We start from the raw sequence: 19,779 nt of genomic DNA, 5'->3' as shown, positions 1-19,779 counted from the left end.
ATACTTGGCTCTGGGAGATAAAAGGTGCTAGGTGGGGCTGCTACACCCTACCGATAGGAAGTGGCTTAGATTGGCTGGTATAAATAGTTGTAGCTGATAGTGAGGAGGAGAGAGGAAGCAGAAGCGAGCACCCCATCCCCATGGGGAAATTATCAGCCAGCTTGAGAGACAGAGCCTTATACCATCTGCCTCTGAGGGAGCAAATGAGTATTTAATCAGAAGGTGGATCAACCTGTCAAGGGAACAATATTACATTTTTTTCATAAAGGGGGGCCTCCCCATGGATGAATTACGAAGTTTACATAGATTATTCAAAATACGACTCAAAGAGCATTTGGCCCGTCTACTACCTATGTAGCCCACAGAACTGTGAGAACTTTTGCAACCTGTATAAGACCTGCCAGTCCATGCATCATCTGAACTGTGACAACTACTGTGAATACGTGTATTTGTATCCTGCTGCTACCTTCAGTAAAGAACTGTTGCTTGCTGCAAAACTGAGCTCATCATTGCATGTACTAACAACTGCATAGCCACAGTACAGCATTGTCTTGCATCACGCTCCACTAAGGGGCTCTACTACCTTGCACCTGCAACACCCACCAACACCAAGGCCACTCCAAATCACCATCAGACAGGAGACCCCCAAAGCCAGGGTGTCCTCCAAAGAAACCAGAGTGTGTTCTCCCTTCACTGTGCACCAGCCCAGGGCAATAGCAGGGTTTTAAATTGCTATAGTAGGAACAATTAGCTTTTCCTGTAAAACTGTTATTATAAATCCTCATGGTTCATAAATGCAGAAGCTGGGGGCCTTCATGTGTAAAGCTTAGTTTGTTTTCTTAGCCGTAGGACTATATAAGCCAAGCTGGTGTATTTTTTTTTCACAGAAATACTGGCAAGTAGTATTTACTGACAAAATCCCTGCTGATATACTCTGCTTGAAATGAACTTAGTGAGACAATGGAATGAAAAGCAAGAAAAGCAACATAACAGCAATTATGGGTCAGAAATGGACATGGCTATAGAAACCCATGTATCCTATATAGTTATGATTGGGATTGGGTGTCTCAAGGAGATGGATAGTATAAAAGGAAGAGGGCATTGCAAAGAAAATAATAAGTCACAATATAATGTTAAATGGTCTTTAGGTGTAACTTTTGAAAAATTACAGTATTACATAACCCATGTTATATTTGCACCATCAGGTCACAATGAGCAGAGTTCTTGCAATGGACTACTCACTGCTCTTAGGCACTGTATTAAAGGGTGAATAAATTGCCATTCTGTGTGTTGAGCCTAAATTTACCAAAATGTCTTAGTTAAAATGGTAGGAGTTGATGTAGACAATTAATGTTCTGTACGCGGTGTCACAAATTTGGACCAGTGACTTGTAGGACCAACTGCTTTAAACCCTAATTGGTGGTGAGACTAATGGCAAAAGCTGTATCACGCGTTATTGCAAGTGGCTGTATCACGCGTTATTGCAAGTGGCTGTATCACGCGTTATTGCAAGTGGCTGTATCACGCGTTATTGCAAGTGGCTGTATCACGCGTTATTGCAAGTGGCTGTATCACGCGTTATTGCAAGTGGATCATATGTGTTGTTCGGATCCTCCTGAAACTGGACAACACCTTTAAGTCCTGTAAGCTGTGAAGTGGGGCCTCCTTGGCTTAGACTTGGGCCCCTTGCAGACGAGCGTCCGGATTAGGTGCGGATGCGTTCAGTGAAAACGGCGTGATTTCGCAAGCAAGTCCATTCAGTTTTGTTTGCGATCGCATTCGGTTGTTCAGTTTTTATCACACGGGTGCAATGCGATTTAATGCGTTTTGCACGTGCGTGATAAAAAACTGAATGTTCACAAACAACATCTCTTAGCAACCATCCGTGAAAAATGCATCGCATCCACACTCGCAGATGCGATCCGATTTTCACGCAGCCCCATTCACTTCTATGGGGCCAGCATTGCGTGAAAATCGCTGAATCTAGACCATACTGTGATTTTCACACAACGCACAAGTGGCGCGTGAAAACCAACGCTCATTGAAATGAATGGGTCCGGATTCCGTGCGGATTCCGTTCGCATCACGCATTGCACTCGCACAGAATACTAGCTCATGTGAAAGGGGCCTTATTCTTCCAGCACATCCCACAGATGCTCCACTGGACTGAGATCCCGGGCATTTAGAGGTCAAGTCAACACCTTGAACTCCTTGCCATGTTTCTCTAAACCATTCTTGAAATTTTTTTGCAGTGCGACAGGTGCATTACCCTACTGAAAGAGGCCACTGCCAATTAGAGAATAAGGCTGTCATGAAGGGGTGTACTTGGTTAACAATGTTTAGGTAGGTTGTACACATCAAAGCAAAATCCACATAAACACCAGAACACCACCTGTTTGTGCCCACTTTGTGTTTTCATATAGTGGATACTGGTGCCATCTTGGCTCCAGGTAAGTGACACACACGCACCCTACCATTCACATAATGTACAAGAAAACAATTTATCACACCATGTTACCTTTTCCTATTGCTCCATAGTCCAATTCTTATGCTCACAAGCCTACTACAGGCACTTCTGGTTGTGCGTAGGGATCACCATTAGCATTCAGACTAGTGTGCATCTATGCAACAAACTGTGACCCCTATGAGTGCGGACACCTTTTTTATCATAGCCTGCATAACCTTTTTCAGCATCAATGAACCTCTAGTAACTTTTACCCTGTCACTAGTTCAACTGTCCTTTCTTGGACCACTTTTGGTAGGTACTAACCACTACATACCAAGAACACCCCACCAGATCTGCCATTTTGGCGATCATCCACTGATCTGCTCTGATCCACTTGTCTAACCATCACAATCTGGCCCTCGTCAGTGTTGCTCATATGTTTACATTATTCCTGCTTCCAACATATCAACCCAAATGGGTTATCCAATTCTAAAAATGCCCCCCACAATGCCGGGCCCCTCAGATAGATTATACTAAACCCGCTGCCCAGCACCTGCATCACTCAAGATCCCTGCACGGCCACCGCTGCATCTCCCCATTGCGTAGATGAAAATACATATGGGGACGGCAAATAGCAGGTCACGATGGTGATCAGCCTCACTAGCATCACGGGTGACGTCATCCCACAATTGCCCCCCCACCAGATCTTTTGAATTACGTGACGGGGAGATGCAGCTGTGGCCGTGCAGGGATCTGGAGTGATGTGGATGCTTTTATTGTAAAGCTCTAACAGCATTGCTAAGGAGAGTCTGTCTTCAGTATTTTACTGAACACTAAAGACACCTGCATGTAACAAGTCAGATTGGTAGGTTGATGGGCAATGATAGGGCACATGCATTAAGTCACAGACTAGGGTAATGACAAGAGACAGGCTGGAAGCCTCTGTATGTTACACACAGGCATCTTCAGCGCTCAGTAAAACACTAAAGACAGACTCTCCTTAGCAACACTGTTACTCCCCGTTTTCTAGAACAAAGAAACATCTTTCCGTAATAAAGTACATTAAAAAAATGTTTAACATCCCTGTCGCTAAACTATATTAAAAATAAACCAAAACGACAGTTACACTTTAAGAATTGACTGTTCACTTACTGCTTACATATAATCAAGATTATGCTTTTAATGTTCTGGCTAAATAAAACGATATTACAAACAATGATGAACATATTGGCCCAAGATGCTTAAAATTATATATATGACTGAGGTACATTTGCAGGTGTAAAATTTTTAAGACAACTTGTATTTTAATAATTCAGTGTGAATTTCATGCATTTCTCGCAAAGAAGTTAAATCCAATTTCTGCTATCTCAGTTTAGCACTATGAAAAGTATGTTGTAGGAGCCGACACAGGTAAATGTGATAATCTATTTCCCATAATTTGTCACTCATTTTCAGCTTCCTGTTTTGAAGCAATGAGAACACTCCAAGTACATCCGACACATTTACCGCAAGTCCCACCGAATCGCTCCATGCCAATGTTTTGTAGAATTACAGAAATATATATATATATATGTGTATGTGTCTTAACGATGTGTACTCTCAATATCCAACACAGCTGGCGTTTACTTGTTCCAAATAGACAAAAAGGAACATTTAGTCCTCCTTACGTGTGACATTCCCCATACTCATAGATACTTGGACATGGTATTTTGTGCAGAGTACGCCATGATCAAACTGCCAAATACAACATAAAGTGCTAGTATACCTGTAGGTGCTTTCAGAAGGATGAAACAAGGCAGAAAATATATACACAGATGTGTCCACCTTGACCTCTCCTTGAATTTCCATTAGGGGGTTGTGCAGCGACTTATACTGCTGACCTGTCCTCAGAATAGGTCATCAATATCTGATCGGTGATGGTCCGACACCTCAGCTGATCATCTGCTCCTTGCGAGTGCCACTTCCTGGTCATTACACTACACATCATCTCCTGTTGAGCGGTGGCGTAGTGTAATCAAGTGAATAGAGTGAGTACTCGTCATTACACTGTACTTCCGAGACAAAGTGCATTGTAATGAACAGGAAACAGAGCTCGCAAGGAGCACCGCCCCCTCTACAAACAACTGATCATAGGAGTGCTGGGTGTCGGACCCCCGCTGATCAGATACGGATGACCTATCCTGAGGATAAGTAATCAATATAAATCTGCTACACAACTCCTTTGATTACTCCATTTTCTCACACTACAGTGTCATGACTTGCTTGAAAAACACCTCACAGGCAGAAATTCACATCACAACCACTGGGTGGCACACAAACATATATAGCACACACATCTCGTGGCAGAATATCATCAAATTGTGTCAAGATAAGTGGAGCCAAGTGGAAAGGTAAGGAAAGACACTGTAGTTTGCTACAGTATATTTTTCTAGATTTACTGTATCCCATTTATTGGACACATTTACATAAACCATTTTAAACAGTGTTAAGAAAATCTAGAAAAAGTATAATCAATGGAGTGAATGTATTTCAGTTAAATTTCAAAGTTCTCAGAATCAGTACCAGTTTTCATCAGATCTACAAATTACAGATTTCTGACAAAAATAGAAAACATGAAAGATCTATAAATCTATATACCCCCCACCCCCACCCCTCTTCCTTGAGATGGTGAGAAAAATGATTAGTTGCTTCAGGAAATATATTTCTAATCAAACCTTGTAAAGGGAACAAAACTAATAAAAAAACACAATGGGAGAACGATAACTCTACTATCTACCACTGAGCGCTCAGACGTCATTTCTAATATTGATCTGGAAAAGTAGTATAGGGATTAGGTCCTTTGGGCTACAAGACAATTTTGAAAAATTAGTTATAAGCCTATTATAAATTAGTCTTGGCCTTAAAATATAAGATCTGAGTGGTCGTCCTCCGAGTTCTACACTGCACCTGCACCGATAGTATTTCCGCTGGTGCATGAGTGAGATTTCAGGGCCAGGCATTGAAGCAGCGAGGCTGCTCGGCCCTGTCAATCGCAGTTGGCAACAGGGAGAGGCGAAAGTGATACGGTCCTAAAAGTAAGAATTCCTCTGCATCGATAATAAAGATTACGGACAGAAAGGACTCATTTTAGTCTCCATGATCAACCCTACCAGGCAGTACACCTAGTTTAAAGGGGTTAACCAAGGTGACAAATGCTCTTTAAAAGGGTTTTCTGAGATTTTAATACTGATGATCTGTGCTCAGGATAGGTCATCAATACCTGAACTGTAGAGGTCAGACACCCAGAACCTCTGCCAATCAGCTATTTGTAAAGGCACTGGGGCTCAAAGTAGTGCAGCGGCCTTTTGCGGCTTTTCCTAGGCCAGTGACGACACGTTCATTGGTCACATGGCCTAGAAGCAGCTTAGCCCCATAGAAATGAATGAGGCTGAGCGCAACACCAAGCAGTGAGAAGGCCGTGGTGAGCAGTGAGAAGAATGACGTGGTTCTCGCAGGAGAGTCAGTGCGTTCTCAAACAGCTGATCGGCGGGGGTCCCAGGTGTCGTACCCCCACCGATCAGATACTGACGATCTATCACTTCAAGGACTAATAAAAGCAGCCAATAGGGTGAATCCCTACACAGTCAGCAGTGATTAGAAAATGTCATGGGGTGTACTGACAGACAAAGTCATGGAAACATTCAGTTTTTAAAGTATTTCCATTTCCAAGTATTTTACTGCTGAAATAGTAGAGAAACGGCACAACATCTAGTTCTAAGAAAAACTGCTCCAGAATTGTAATCTAATAGGAATACAAATATTTGCTGGAACATACATGTCAGAGGTGGAAACCCCTTTAAAATAAAGCTACAACTGATATATTAAAAAGATGTTGACGGCAACACACATTATTAGCACACAGGGCAAATGTTACTTAGAACTGATTTAACAGCAAGAGGCAAAGACGCTTTTCTACTTCCTGTCCTAGCTGGCCATCCGCATGAATCATCAGACTAGAAGCAATGAGGCATAAGTCATTCCATTTATAGCTGTGTAATCACTGTGCACATAACAGATGCCATGCAGCTTATCTCAATGGCCCAGAACATATCAAACCAGGACAGGTAGAAACCACTGTTGACATAATTTGTTAAACTGTGGAAAAATATAGTCATTTTAAGAATTGAGAAATGTATAGTCTGAAGTGATAACAGTTTAAAGGTAAGAAAGGTGAGAGAACAAATTATTCTCTTATACTGTAGCCAATGCAAAGTGAGTGCTATCTGGAATAACACTAGAGTATTATTGGAATATGAAGAAACAGCAGTCAAAAAGAAAAAGTTTTTGACTGGAGCGTTGCCAATCATTCTATACTAATGGTACAGTATATTATACTCGCCAACTTCTCCAGAACATTCAGGAGACTCCAAGAAAAAGGGGAGATGTCCTCTACTCCCGGAAGCAGTGGCAAATATTCTGGCTTGGTGGTTGGGTGTTAGTATTTATTGAATGGGTTTATTGAGTGGGCTTGGCCTGGTGTCTGTATTTATTTAGTAGGCTTGGTCTGCTATCTACTTAGTTGACTAGGTCTGGTGTCTTTTTAGTGACCTTGGTCTGGTGTCTATTTATTTAGAGGGTATGGTCTGGTGTCTGTATTTAGTGGGTTGGGTTTGGTGTCTATTTAGTGGGTTGAGTTTGGTGTCTGTATCTATTAAATCGGTCTGTCTGGCATATATTAAGTGGGTCTGGTCTAGTATTTGTTTAGAAGATCTAGTCTGAGTCTGTATCAATTTATGGGGGTTTTAGGGGGTCTAAATTCTGTAAATAGGATGTGACAAGTATGACTTACTGGTCCCCAGAATCAGAATGGCCCACCATAGTACCAGAGAATCCAATGTTGGGCCCAGGTTCTGACAAAATAATGGGCCACAACTGTCCATCAGAATTCTGAAATTAAGAGTCAATAATACTGATTTAGTGCTATAGAACAGGGGACATGGAATGGGCAAGGGCGGGTCAGCTGGCCAGTCTAATTTCTATGCCCGTTTAAGGTGTAGAAAATTATTTAAACCTGCACCACCAAGAGAGCTGGCGTAGATTTAGACCGGTAATGGATGCACTTAAGTTACGTACTCTAAATAACTTAGGCACATCAAGCGCTAGTGCAGGGTTATTAAGACACAGGTCTTAATAAATTAAACCATAAATCTTTGTCTTAGGTGAAGAAAAACCAAACTTAGTGTCACAGAACTATTCAGTCATCAGATTGAAATGAAAAATGTTGTGCATCTTCTGTTTTGTTCCATATAGAATTACAAGGTTTAGGGTAATACCATTACCACTTGGTAATTTCTCCATTTTAAAGAGACAACGTCTGCATTGCACTATATTAGGGGTTCAAGCAAACAGGATTTCCACCCTTACTTTCATATAGCACACAAAAAAGAGTTTTTTCACATATGTTGCTGATTAGAAATGTCAATAATTGCTTTATGGCTATCCCAGCTTCCCCAGGATATCAGTTGCCAACAGTCCCAAATTTGTCAAGATTTTCCCTCATTTTCAGAGATAATCCTGGATAATTAAAATGAGTGATGTTTATGTAAACCCCCCCAGGAAGTGGGCGTTTCTGAGCAGATTTGGGAAAGGTCCAGGCAGAGCTTAAATGATCAGAATTTACCAATAAAATGTTTGTCAGTATGGGATATTGTTTGTGAAATGCTAACCAGAGGGACCCAAAATGGTCCCTCTTTTCTTCAAATTAAATTTCGCACTGACTGCAGTACCTAAGTTTGATCAGTTCAGTAAATTCCCACAGAAGTAGGTTTACAATCCACTGACAGATGGTCCATACCAGTATAGTAAAGTATTCCTTGAAACACAAACATAGTTTTGTTAAGTGGGTGATCATGTGATGCTTGCAAAACACCCAATTTGGGGTATGTTATCCAGGTATGGGAGATCCAGGTTTGGCTGTACATTCTTCCCTGCAAGGGTGCAATATCAGATTTTTTTTTTTGTCTTCACACATAGCTATCAAAAACAACTGGAAATATGCTTTATGCATCATAAAATATATGCACGGATAATAGTTTGTCGAATGGGCCTTCCAACTCGGTAAAACACAGCCTCTGAAGGTGGATCATCTTGCCTACAGGGCTTACTGTATGTCAGTAGAAATAACACACTTGCCATGGAAACCAAGTATACATTACCTTCATTAAGACTAGGGTTGAGGAAACCCGAACTGTAAAGTTCAGGTTCATACCGAACTTTAGGATTTTTGGACCCCGGACCCGAACTTTTCAGTAAAAGTTTGGGTTCGGATTCAGTGTGTTAATGATGCTTTTTGAAAGGCTGCAGAGCAGCCAATCAACAAGCGTTTAACTTGTGTGCCCTTAGAAGCTATCACAGCCATGCCTACTAATGGCATGGCTGTGATTGGCCAGTGGAGCATGTGACCCAGCTTCTATATAAGCTGAAGTCACGTAGTGCTGCACGTAACTCTGCTCCGATTAGTGTAGGGATAGGATGCTGCTACTGTGAGGGAGAGGATAGGAAAGAATCTTTAATCAGAAGTGCTTGTTAACTCAGCGATCTACATAGATTTTGTTTTGTGGGTGCAGCAATTATATAAATGTTAAAAAGTATAAATCTAAAGGTGTCGGCCCTTTAAAGAGTAATGAGGGGGGAGTCACAGAGAGCGATGAGGAGAAAGCAAAGCTGTTAAATATTTTTCTCTCCAATGTATTCAGATGAAATGCTGAATGTAAAAATAAATTCCCCATTAAAAATGTCCTATCTGACCCAGGAAGAAGTACAACAGCGACTTAAAAAGATTAAAATAGACAAATCGCCAGGACCTGATGGCATACACCCCCGTATCCTAAGGGAATTAAGTAATGTCATTGCCAGACCCTTATTTCTGATATTTGCGGACTCTATACTGACAGGGAATGTCCCACAGGATTGGCGCATAGCAAATGTGGTGCCAATATTCAAAAAGGGTCCAAAAACAGGGCCCAGAAACTATAGGCTGGTAAGTTTAACATCTGTTGTGGGTAAACTTATTGAAGGTTTTCTAAGAGATGCTATCTTAGAGCATCTCAACGGAAATAAGCAAATAACGCCATATCAGCATGGCTTCATGAGGTTGCTGCATTTGTTAGTGTGAAATACAAGCTTTAGATACTGCTGTTATATTCTGTTATTAAAAAAACACCCATTTTGGGCAAGATCCTAAATTTGCGGAGAATGAGGAGAGCGAAAAATAAGGGACGTGGCCCCGGTCGTGGTGCCGCTGGTGGAGCTCCTGTTGCAGGGAGAGGACGTGGTCGATCTGTGCCATCTACACGCACCAGTGAAACACCTTCCTCAGGTACGAGTAGGTGACAGAACCTTCAGCGTTATTTGGTCGGGCCTAATGCGGCTCTACAAATGGTGAGGCCAGAACAAGTACAGGCGATAGTAGATTGGGTGGCTGACAGTGCCTCCAGTTCCTTCACATTGTCTCCCACCCAGTCTCCTGCTAAAAGATCAGAGTTGACACCTGCAGCCGATGTCCATCAGTCTTTCACCTCACCCCCTTGAAAATCAGCCAAGCAGTCTGAGCCCCAAGTCATACAGCAGTCTGTTATGCTTTTTGATGACTCTGCTAGCAGGGTTTCCCAGGGCCTTTGAAATGCTGTCATTCCATCTGGTGGAGACAGAGAGTTTTAAAAGCCTTATGGCGGTGGCTGTCCCACAGTACATCGTGCCCAGCCGCCACTACTTTCCCAGGCGAGCCATCCGTTCCCTGCACAACCAAGTGAGGGACAAAATGAGGTGTGCACTGCGCAACGCCATCTGTGGCAAGGTCCACCTAACTACGGATACGTGGATCAGTAAACACGGTCAGGGACGTTGTATATCCCTAACAGCACACTGGGTAAATGCAGTGGCGGCTGGGGCTGAGGCGGTTAGCAGTTTGGCGCATGTCCTTCCACCACCGAGGATTGCAGGTCGCTTCTCTTTGCCTCCTGCTGCTTCCTTCTCCTATTCAGCTTCCTCATCCTCTACCGCCTCCTTATCCGGTCAGCGTAACACCTTCACCACCAACTTCAGCACAGCCAGGGGTAAACGACAGAAGGCAGTTTTAAAACGTATCTGTTTGGGGAACAAACTCCACACCGCGCTGGAGCTGTGGACGGGCATAGAACAACAAACCAATGAGTGGTTCATGCCAGTGAGCCTCAAGCCTGGCCTGGTGGTGTGCAATAATGGGCAAAATCTCATGCAGCTCTGGGACTAGCCAGTTTGACACACATCCCTTGCCTGGCGCATGTGCTGAATCTGGTGGTGCAGAGGTCGTCATGGGGACATGCGATCAGGCAGAAGTTGTCTAGAGTCAACAAAGCGGCAGCAGGGCCTCTCCTGTCTAATGTTTCCAAATCCAAAATACCCCAGTGACATTCCCTGTAATTTTTTATTAATCTGTAGTCCTGTATTGTTATTTATCGTCACTACCTCCCCGAGTCAGGAGTGGGTAATTGCCGCGCGCCCCCTCCTTTACTTGGAAGCTTCGGCTTCAATCATTTGTCCCACATTTCCGCTCAATCACATTTAATTTCATACATTGACCTCCCTTGGATGTGTTATCCCTTTCTCACGCTCCCTCTCCGGCATGGAACCCTGATTCGGCGCTAACCATGATCAACATGGTAGGCGCAGAAAAGAACATCGAAAGTTGATATATATCCAATTGGATCGTGGACATCATGGGGACGTGCAACATGGGGGAGCAGTACACGTACTGACTGATGGGTCTGCCCCCTTCAACTTCTGGGTCTCCAAATTGGGCACATGGCCTGAGCTTGCCCTTTACACCTTGGAGTGGCTGGCCTGTCATGCAGTCAGTGTATTGTCTGAACGTGTGTTTAGTACGGCTGGAGGGGGTTATCACAGGTTATATTTCCCAATGTTTACGTGTACCCCTGGTACGTGTACCCTAATTTAAACAAAAAAATAAAATAAAAATAATTAAAACCAAAAACCAGTGTTGGCTACCCCTCCTCCTCCACCACCGCTTCCACATACACCGCCACATCCACCGCCTCCTCAACCTCCTATTCCATATGGACCTCGTCCTCCAAGATAAAGATTATAATTTTTTATTTTTTATGTTATTTTAAGTCATTTCCATATCCACATTTGTTTGCAGAGCTCTTAACCACATTTTGCAGCCCTCTAGCCCTTTCCAGGACTATTTTAGAGCCATTTTAGTGCTCAAAAGTTTGGGTCCCCATTGACTTCAATGGGGTTCGGGTTCAGAGTCAAGTTCGGGTCCCGAACTTTTTTGTTTGGCCGAACCCGAACATCCAGGTGTCCGCTCAACTCTAATTAAGGGGGGAAGGGGCACCTGATTAAAAAGAAAAAATGATAAATTTTTGTACTGTATATACAGTCCATTAATGTTGCATGGACAAAACTAAGGATCTTCTTGTGAGTGGATATGAAGTCTTATTAGGCATTAATGATTTTGAAATCCAATCTCCAGGTATTAAAGAAGGACGGGTGAACAGCTAGTGTTTAAAGTGGCCGTCCCGGGGCGGAGCTTGCCAATGGCCGAGTGAGCAGCGTGCACTCTGAGCTCCTGACTGTCTCCGGTATTCATTCTAGATTCGGGACACACTCAGCCCATCTACCCTCATGAAAAACAGTAGCAAGAGAACCTCGTCCACACCGGCACCGGTGGAGAGAGATTCTGGGGCCATAGAGCGTTTCCTGGCTTCCAGCTCTCAGCCGGTGAGAAGCGCCAAGAACTCCACGCTTCCCAAGATGGCGGACGCTACTGTAGGTGAGGAGACCGTGGCACCAATCGTCACAGCCGCTTCCCCGAACCCCGGTCACTCACCACTTGCTCCGTCAGGGGCTTTATCATACGCTGGGGATGTTAATACCCCGTCTTCAGTAGCTCCTTTCTCTCCTGCAATGGCGGATAGCAGATGCTCCACACCTGGTTCCTCACCCCAGTCACATAGCTCCTCAGAGCTTCCGGCTAACACAGCCATACTGACGACACCGTCCTCGCCAGATGGGGATTAGGACTGGAAAGTCCACCTCAAGGCTTTACCCACCAAACAGGAGCTAAATGCTCTCTTTTCCAGGCTAGAAGCCTCCCATAAACAAGACATAGCAGCTCTACAATCAGATCTCAAACAAGTGGGACACAGAGTAGAGGAAATTGAAGCCATTCAGGAACAGACTCTCCAGTCACTTGAGTGTCATCAGCAGGCTCTGCAGGATCATACTGAGCAAAACCAAGACATCCTGAGCAATCTTGATGATATTGAAAACAGACACAGGAGGAACAACCTCCGCATAAGAGGTGTACCAGAATCTGTCCTTCTACATGACCTAGAGCACTGGGCTCAAAGTCTCTTTGACAAACTACTTAATAAATCATCGGACTCACCAGTTGAGATTGACAGAATCCACAGAACACTAGGTCCAAAATCCATGGATCCATCCCGATCGTGTGACATTGTGTGTAGGATTCATTTCTTCAAAGAAAAAGAGGCGATCCTTAAAGCTTCCAGGAACCTGTCACCAAGTCTCCCGGACTACCCTGGCGTTTTTATCTTGCCGGACCTGGCCTGGCGCAAACTTATGCTACGCAAAGCTCTCAAGCCACTGTTGCTCCTTCTCAAGGACAATGATATTGTCTACCGCTGGGGCTATCCCTTCCAGCTATTTGCCAGAAAAGACGGGAAGTCCGCCTCCTTCAAAACCATCACTGACCTCTAGAAGATGCTGGACCCTTTCAACCTACCGCCTGTCAACCTTCCAGACAACGGGAGATGATCCCCACGCCGCACAGGGATCCCTGGCAGATGACGCGCCCAAAACAGCAGAGGCCCTCTAGAAGCTCACGCCCTTCCAAGGACTGAACTGGCCGACTTTTGATAGGCTTCAGTTGCTTCCTAGTTGCCATCGCATTCTTACTTTGGCCTTGTCACATGGGCCCATCTGTTTATTGTTGCTGTCCTACTTAATGTTTTAGCTTGATAGGCTGTTTGAAACCGGTTTCATTTACATACCTTATAACTTGTCTGGAGACATGTTGGGCTGCTGTACTGCCCTTGTCTTCTCTTCCCCCTACTAGGTACCACAACACCTCTTGTGTTGTACATGACGATTAGTCATTACTTAGTGACCGTTGAACCGATTGTTTGGTTCCCGTTGAGCTCTAAACTCCCAGTATATGCCTACTGGTTCCACATTATTCCTTTACTGTAACATGTGCTTGTTCCCCTCCTCCTCTTGTTTTTTTCCTTATGTGTAGTCCAGCCATATGATCTTGCCTCTCTTCTTTCTTATCCACCATGACAGGTCTTTTATCGTTTAGCTCCTACAATGCCAGAGGCCTTAACAAACCTGAGAAACGCAGTCAAGTCCTATATCGATTTCATACAAAAAGAATTATGATAGCGATGATCCAGGAAACCCACTTTAAGCTTTCATCTATACCAAGCTGTGTGAACAGGTACTACCCCACCTGGTACCACAGTCCCCATCCAGATAAAAAAGTGGGTGGAGTTTCTATAGCTTTTCACAAAGCTTTCCAGCCTAAGGTCTTAGCCTCAGAGGTAGATCCAAAGGGTCGATATATCTTTCTTAAGCTCACACTTAATGACTCCATATTTACTGTAGCAAATGTTTACTTCCCCAACCAGGGTCAGACATCCTATGGGACCAAAATCCTGAGAAGACTGGCTGGCTTCGCCGAGGGCTCCCGTATCATCTTGGGCGGAGATTTCAACATGGTCATGGATCCTGAGCTGGACTCCTCTGTGGGCAAGTCCGCGATCTCTCCCTCTTCATTGCGCATGTTTAAAGCAGCTCTCACATCTCTCAAGCTAGTTGATCTTTGGAGGGTCTTGCATCCGGGTGTCAGGGACTACAGCTTCTATTCTTCTGCCCACAACACCTACAGCAGATTGGACCATCTCTTCGTGTTGCAGAGCTTCCTAGACCTTGATCCCCAGTGCTCTATCGATTCCATGATATGGTCCGATCATGCACCGGTATTCGGCCTACTTTCCCCAATTTACACACTTCCTCGCATGTTCACTTACAGATTAAATGACACTCTCTTAAATGATGCAGTCTGTGTTGCAGACGTGAGAAAAAACATTGCAGACTTTGACTCTGATCATAGGTCAGATAACACTGCCCCGCCTTTAAAATGGGAAGCACTTAAATGTGTCCTCAGGGGTATCTTCTTGTCACATGGGGCTAGGCTCAAAAAGGAAAGGACTCACAAGCTGTCTACACTCCTTACGGAACTAGACGCTAAAGAGGCTATAAACTTAAAGCGGAGCTCTCCTCCATCCGACAACAGATCTTAAAAATACTTGACCAAAAATCCCTTTGTCTCAGAGACAGGGTCAAACGTGGTTACTATGAGTTTGGAGATAAATGTGGTAAATGGCTGGCGAAAGCCTTGCACCCACGTATTTCTCTCACACATATTCCCTCGTTAAACGTGGGTTCAAAAAGTCGGATTCACGCTCCACTTGAAATCGCACATGAATTTCAGACATATTACTCTAATTTATGTAATCTAGACCAAACTCACACAAACACTCCTAGATCATCGTCCTCCGACGCGCAAAATTACCTCTCCCAATTTGGACCCTCATGTCTCCCAGGTGATGCGTCCTCTGGTATGGAGACATGAACTCCACCCCAGAACTCCTGTCCGTAATTAAAGATCTTAAAAACGGGAAGAGTCCTGGCCCAGATGGGCTGACCGCACGATTTTACAAATCTTTCAAGGACGACTTGATCCCTCTAGAGACTTTCAATTCGATATCAGATACATGTCTCTTCCCATCCCAGTCCCTTCAGGCACACATCACAGTTATCCCCAAACCAGACAAAGCTCATTACCTCTGCTCAAACTATAGACCCATTTACCTCCTCAATATAGACTTAAAAATATTTGCTAAAATATTAGCCTTAAGATTGCACCCCCACATACCAAACTGCATTCATAGGGAACAGGTGGGATTCGTCCCAGGACGAGAGGCCCGCGACAACACACCATTAAATCTATCAACCTGATCTATAAAGCTAAACAACTAAAGATCCCCTTATGCTTGCTTTAGGTTGATGCGGAAAAGGCCTTCGATAGGGTCAGTTGGCACTGTCTGGAGAGAACCTTAACTCATATTGGCTTGGGTTCCAAAATGATACATAGAATTATGGCACTATACACCGGCCCCATTGCCGGAGTACGTGTCAACGGTACACTGGCCGATCCTTTTCCTATCTCAAACGGAACACGCCAGGGGTGTCCCTTCTCCCTGTTCCTTTACATATTAGTCATGGAATCCCTAGCTAACGCTCTGCGGGCTAACGACTCGATTAAAGGTCTTCGTATTGGTGATGTAGAACATAAACTTTCACTGTTCGCCGACGACCTATTGTTATATCTAACCTCTCCTAGAATTGGACTCCCTTCGGTGTTGAAAGAATTTCACATTTTTGGATCACTATCCAACTTCAAAGTTAATATTCAAGTATTTTTTATTTTTTTGTTTAGCAAAGACAACACGTTTCGGGGTACACAGGACCCCTTTATCAAGTCTTTATCCTTGTCACCGTAGGCTTACTGTGGGGCACTCCTGTTGAAATCCCTTTTCAAGGGCATAGCAGTCGGCACGGCTGGGAGATGCGGCCAGCGGGTGTCCTAGTATAATAGCGCTTCTGCACGTGCCGAACACCGCAGGCTGTGTACCCCGAAACGCGTCATCTTTGCTAAACAAAAAATTAAAAATACTTTGTATCCACAATTGGGTTGTGAATTGCGCCTTGTGTCTATCTGCTCACCGCACGAACCCAGTGCAGACGAGCTTCCCTTTATATATCACAAGCATGATAAAAGGCCAACATAAAAGATTAGCATAGTACGTATTTTTAAGCAACTGGGGAGAATTTAGCTATAGAACGTTTCTAATTAGCTATAGCTTGCAGGCTCAGTGGGTCACCAAATTTTTCCTGCCAGTTAAAACCAGATACTACCACACATTATTCTTGTAATCTCTTTTTATTTTATGAATAAAATACCCCATTGTAGTAATTATTCCCCATTTATGCCACCACACATTATTTATGCCCACTCTATGCCCAGTGGCATTGCTAGGGCGGGTGTCACCCGGTGCAGTAGAAAATGGTGTCACCCCCCCCAGCTGGTGGCGGCGGGGCACAGGGAGAAGAGCACTTCCATTGTGGGTGGGGGGGGGGGAGTGGTCTGTTTACCATCAACGGGGGGAGGCTAAGCAGACAGATCACCGACAGGAGAAGGGGGTTGGGGTGTTAGCAGACAGATTGCTGATCGGGGGGGAAGGGGTGCTAGCAGTCAGATTGCTTACTGGAAAGTGGCACATCCAGATCCAGACCCTTGTCTCGGGAGGGGCACTTCCAGATTATTTTCTGTCCGCCGCCACAAAACAAAAACAATGTTGCTTATAGAACAGACTCCACGGTGTAGCGGTATACTGTATATTGTGTGGCACAGTGTATGCTATATCTGTATAACAAACATATTTCACATGGAATATAGAATAAAATTAACTGGGCACTCGCAGGATATCTGAACCAATTGAAATTTACTAGCATATATAGCAATAGCACTGAGCAACAGTATATATTGGCGGTAATAGTAGGCACTAAATATCAATATATATATATATATATATATATATATATATATATATATATATATATATATATAACACACAACATGCAGTAATATCATATAAAACAACTGGAAAATAGAGATCTAAAAGTGTAATAAAATTGGAATACTCGATAATAAAATGTTCGTATAAATATTCAGCCGAATATTTGTATGGAAAAGTCAGATACTGGTAGCAATAAACGGTGTCTTCTAATATTGTCCTATTCGATTTGATCACAGGGGTATCCAAAACTACAGTCCCAATACGTGGTCCACTGAACCAACTTTAAGCGGCGCCCCGCTTATCACATCCACCAGCGGCGTCCCGCTTATCACATCCACCAGCAGCGTCCCGCTTATCACATCCACCAGCAGCGTCCCACTGGACTAAAAGTCATATGAATAAAGGTGCTGGATAAAATCACTCAGCCCTCAGTGTCCCCCATAATTTGCAAGTATAAAATACCCCTTCTTAGTGCCCCCCGTAGATGACCCCATAGTACTCCTCTCCCCCCTTCCCCATAGTACCCACCATAATGTGTCCCAGTATAAAATGCTACTGTACAGAGCCCCCCATATAAAAATACCCCTTCTTTGTGGCCTTAGTAGAGCCCCCCCATCATGTGCTATTAACAAGAGCACCCCTCCCCATCATGTGCCAGTAACAAGAGCACCCCCCATCATGTGCCAGTAACAAGAGCACCCCCCATCATGTGCCAGTAACAAGAGACCCCCCCCCCCCACATCATGTTCCAGTAAAAGTATTGTACATATAAAAAAATAAAAAATAAAACACTTATACTTCCCTCCATGTCAGAGATGCGATGCAGGCCTCTTCCGGCCTGTGTCCCGTGCTGTACAACTCAGGCAGCGCGATGACGTCAGCGCGCCGCCTGCACCGGCCTCTGATAGGCTGACGGCCTAGTGCCGTCAGCCTATCAGAGGAACAGGAAAGAGACACGCCTCTCCCTCCCCTGCCCCGCAGCATCCATCTGTATCGCTGTCCTGAGGACGGCGATACAGATGACTATGGAGATAAGCGCTTCCACAATGGAAGCGCTCATTTCCCTGTACCCTGCTGCTGCCGCCATCAGACTGGTGTCACCCAGTGTGGCCCGAACCCCCCTCGCAACGCCACTGTCTGTGCCCCTCACAGTAGCAATGCCCACATGTGTCCCATTCACAGAAAAAAAAAAAAACTGCAATACCCAGCAGCAGAAGGAAGGATACTGTTATACATGGCACTGCTGGGCTGTGTAGGGGGGCACAGTTGATTCCCAGGCCTGCACCGCTCCTCCTACACAGCTCAGCAGAGGGATGTCTGACTGCATCATGCTGCTGGGGAGTGCCAGCAGCTGAACTGAATGGTGAAGCGGGGAGCAGACGGCTCCCTGTTTCACCATTAGAAGCAACTGTCTGTCCTATGGATGCAGAGACAGCTGAGAGCAAGACATACCTCAGCCTTTCCGGGACCGGATCGGGACGGCAGTCCCATGGTCAATAGATGCAATGGTCAGGAGGGGACCTCATTGACTTCTATGGGAGAGTTTTGTAGGCATGCTCTGAGACCTGTGCAGAGGTCATTGTACAAGGAAGGAATAGATAAGCTTTGACAATCGCCTATTATGAATGGTAGATTATGTCTTATCTGTCATTCTAATCCTGCCTACAATGATATCACCTCTGTGGATAGATAAGCAGATAACTACAGTACACTTTACAGACCAAGAAGTGGTTCCTATTATTAACCTTAGTGGTCAGTGCGAAAACTACAGGATTGTTTTGTTTTAGTTTAAATATAGATATTGACATGGAAAATAAAAAATAACATCACCAAAAATTCCTGAAAAATATGTTAAAACATAAAAACGTGATCAAATAATATTTCGTTTTATGATGACACATTTCCTTTAAGTGTTGGTAACTCATTAGCTTTAGATCAGTAATCAGCCACCTAAGGGACTCCAGCTCAGGTGAAACTACAACTCCCAACATGCACAATTGCTTGGCCTTTCTCAGAACTCCCATAGAAATGAATGGAGCATGCTGGGAGAGGTAGTATTACCACAGCAGGAGTGCTGGAGGTTGCTGATCCATGCTTTAGACTGAGCAATGCTTCCCCACTAGTGGCTCTTCAGACCAATGCATGTGGCTCTCTTTTGTATATTATGTGGCTCAACATCACCTGCTAATGTGGGTCGCAATACAAAATATATAAGGGTTTCTGAGCTATAAAATATAATTTATAGTATTAACCTCTTCAGGACACGCGGCGGTGATCGGAAGCCGGTGCCTGCTCAAATCATTGAGCAGGCACCTTGGCTAAATGCACGGGGGGGCCCGTGACCCTCCCATGTCGGCAATCGCCGCAAACTGCAGGTCAATTCAAACCTGCAGTTTGCGACTTTTTATTGTGCGGGCGGCGGCGGTGCCATCGGGTCCCCATGGGGCTGTAGGGGGACCTGATGGCATGAAAGGCAGCGCGATGCCTAGGTAAGGCATCGCGCTGCCTTCCGGTGACGAGCCTGAGAGATCCAGGCCCCTGGATCTCACAGGCCGGAAGCTGTGTGAGTAATACACACATGTATTACTCATACAATCAATGCATTCCAATACAGAAGTATTGGAA

Source organism: Bufo gargarizans, chromosome 11 (assembly GCF_014858855.1).
Source record: "Bufo gargarizans isolate SCDJY-AF-19 chromosome 11, ASM1485885v1, whole genome shotgun sequence".
Taxonomy (NCBI): domain Eukaryota; kingdom Metazoa; phylum Chordata; class Amphibia; order Anura; family Bufonidae; genus Bufo; species Bufo gargarizans.
Note: the sequence above shows the minus strand (reverse complement) of the source record.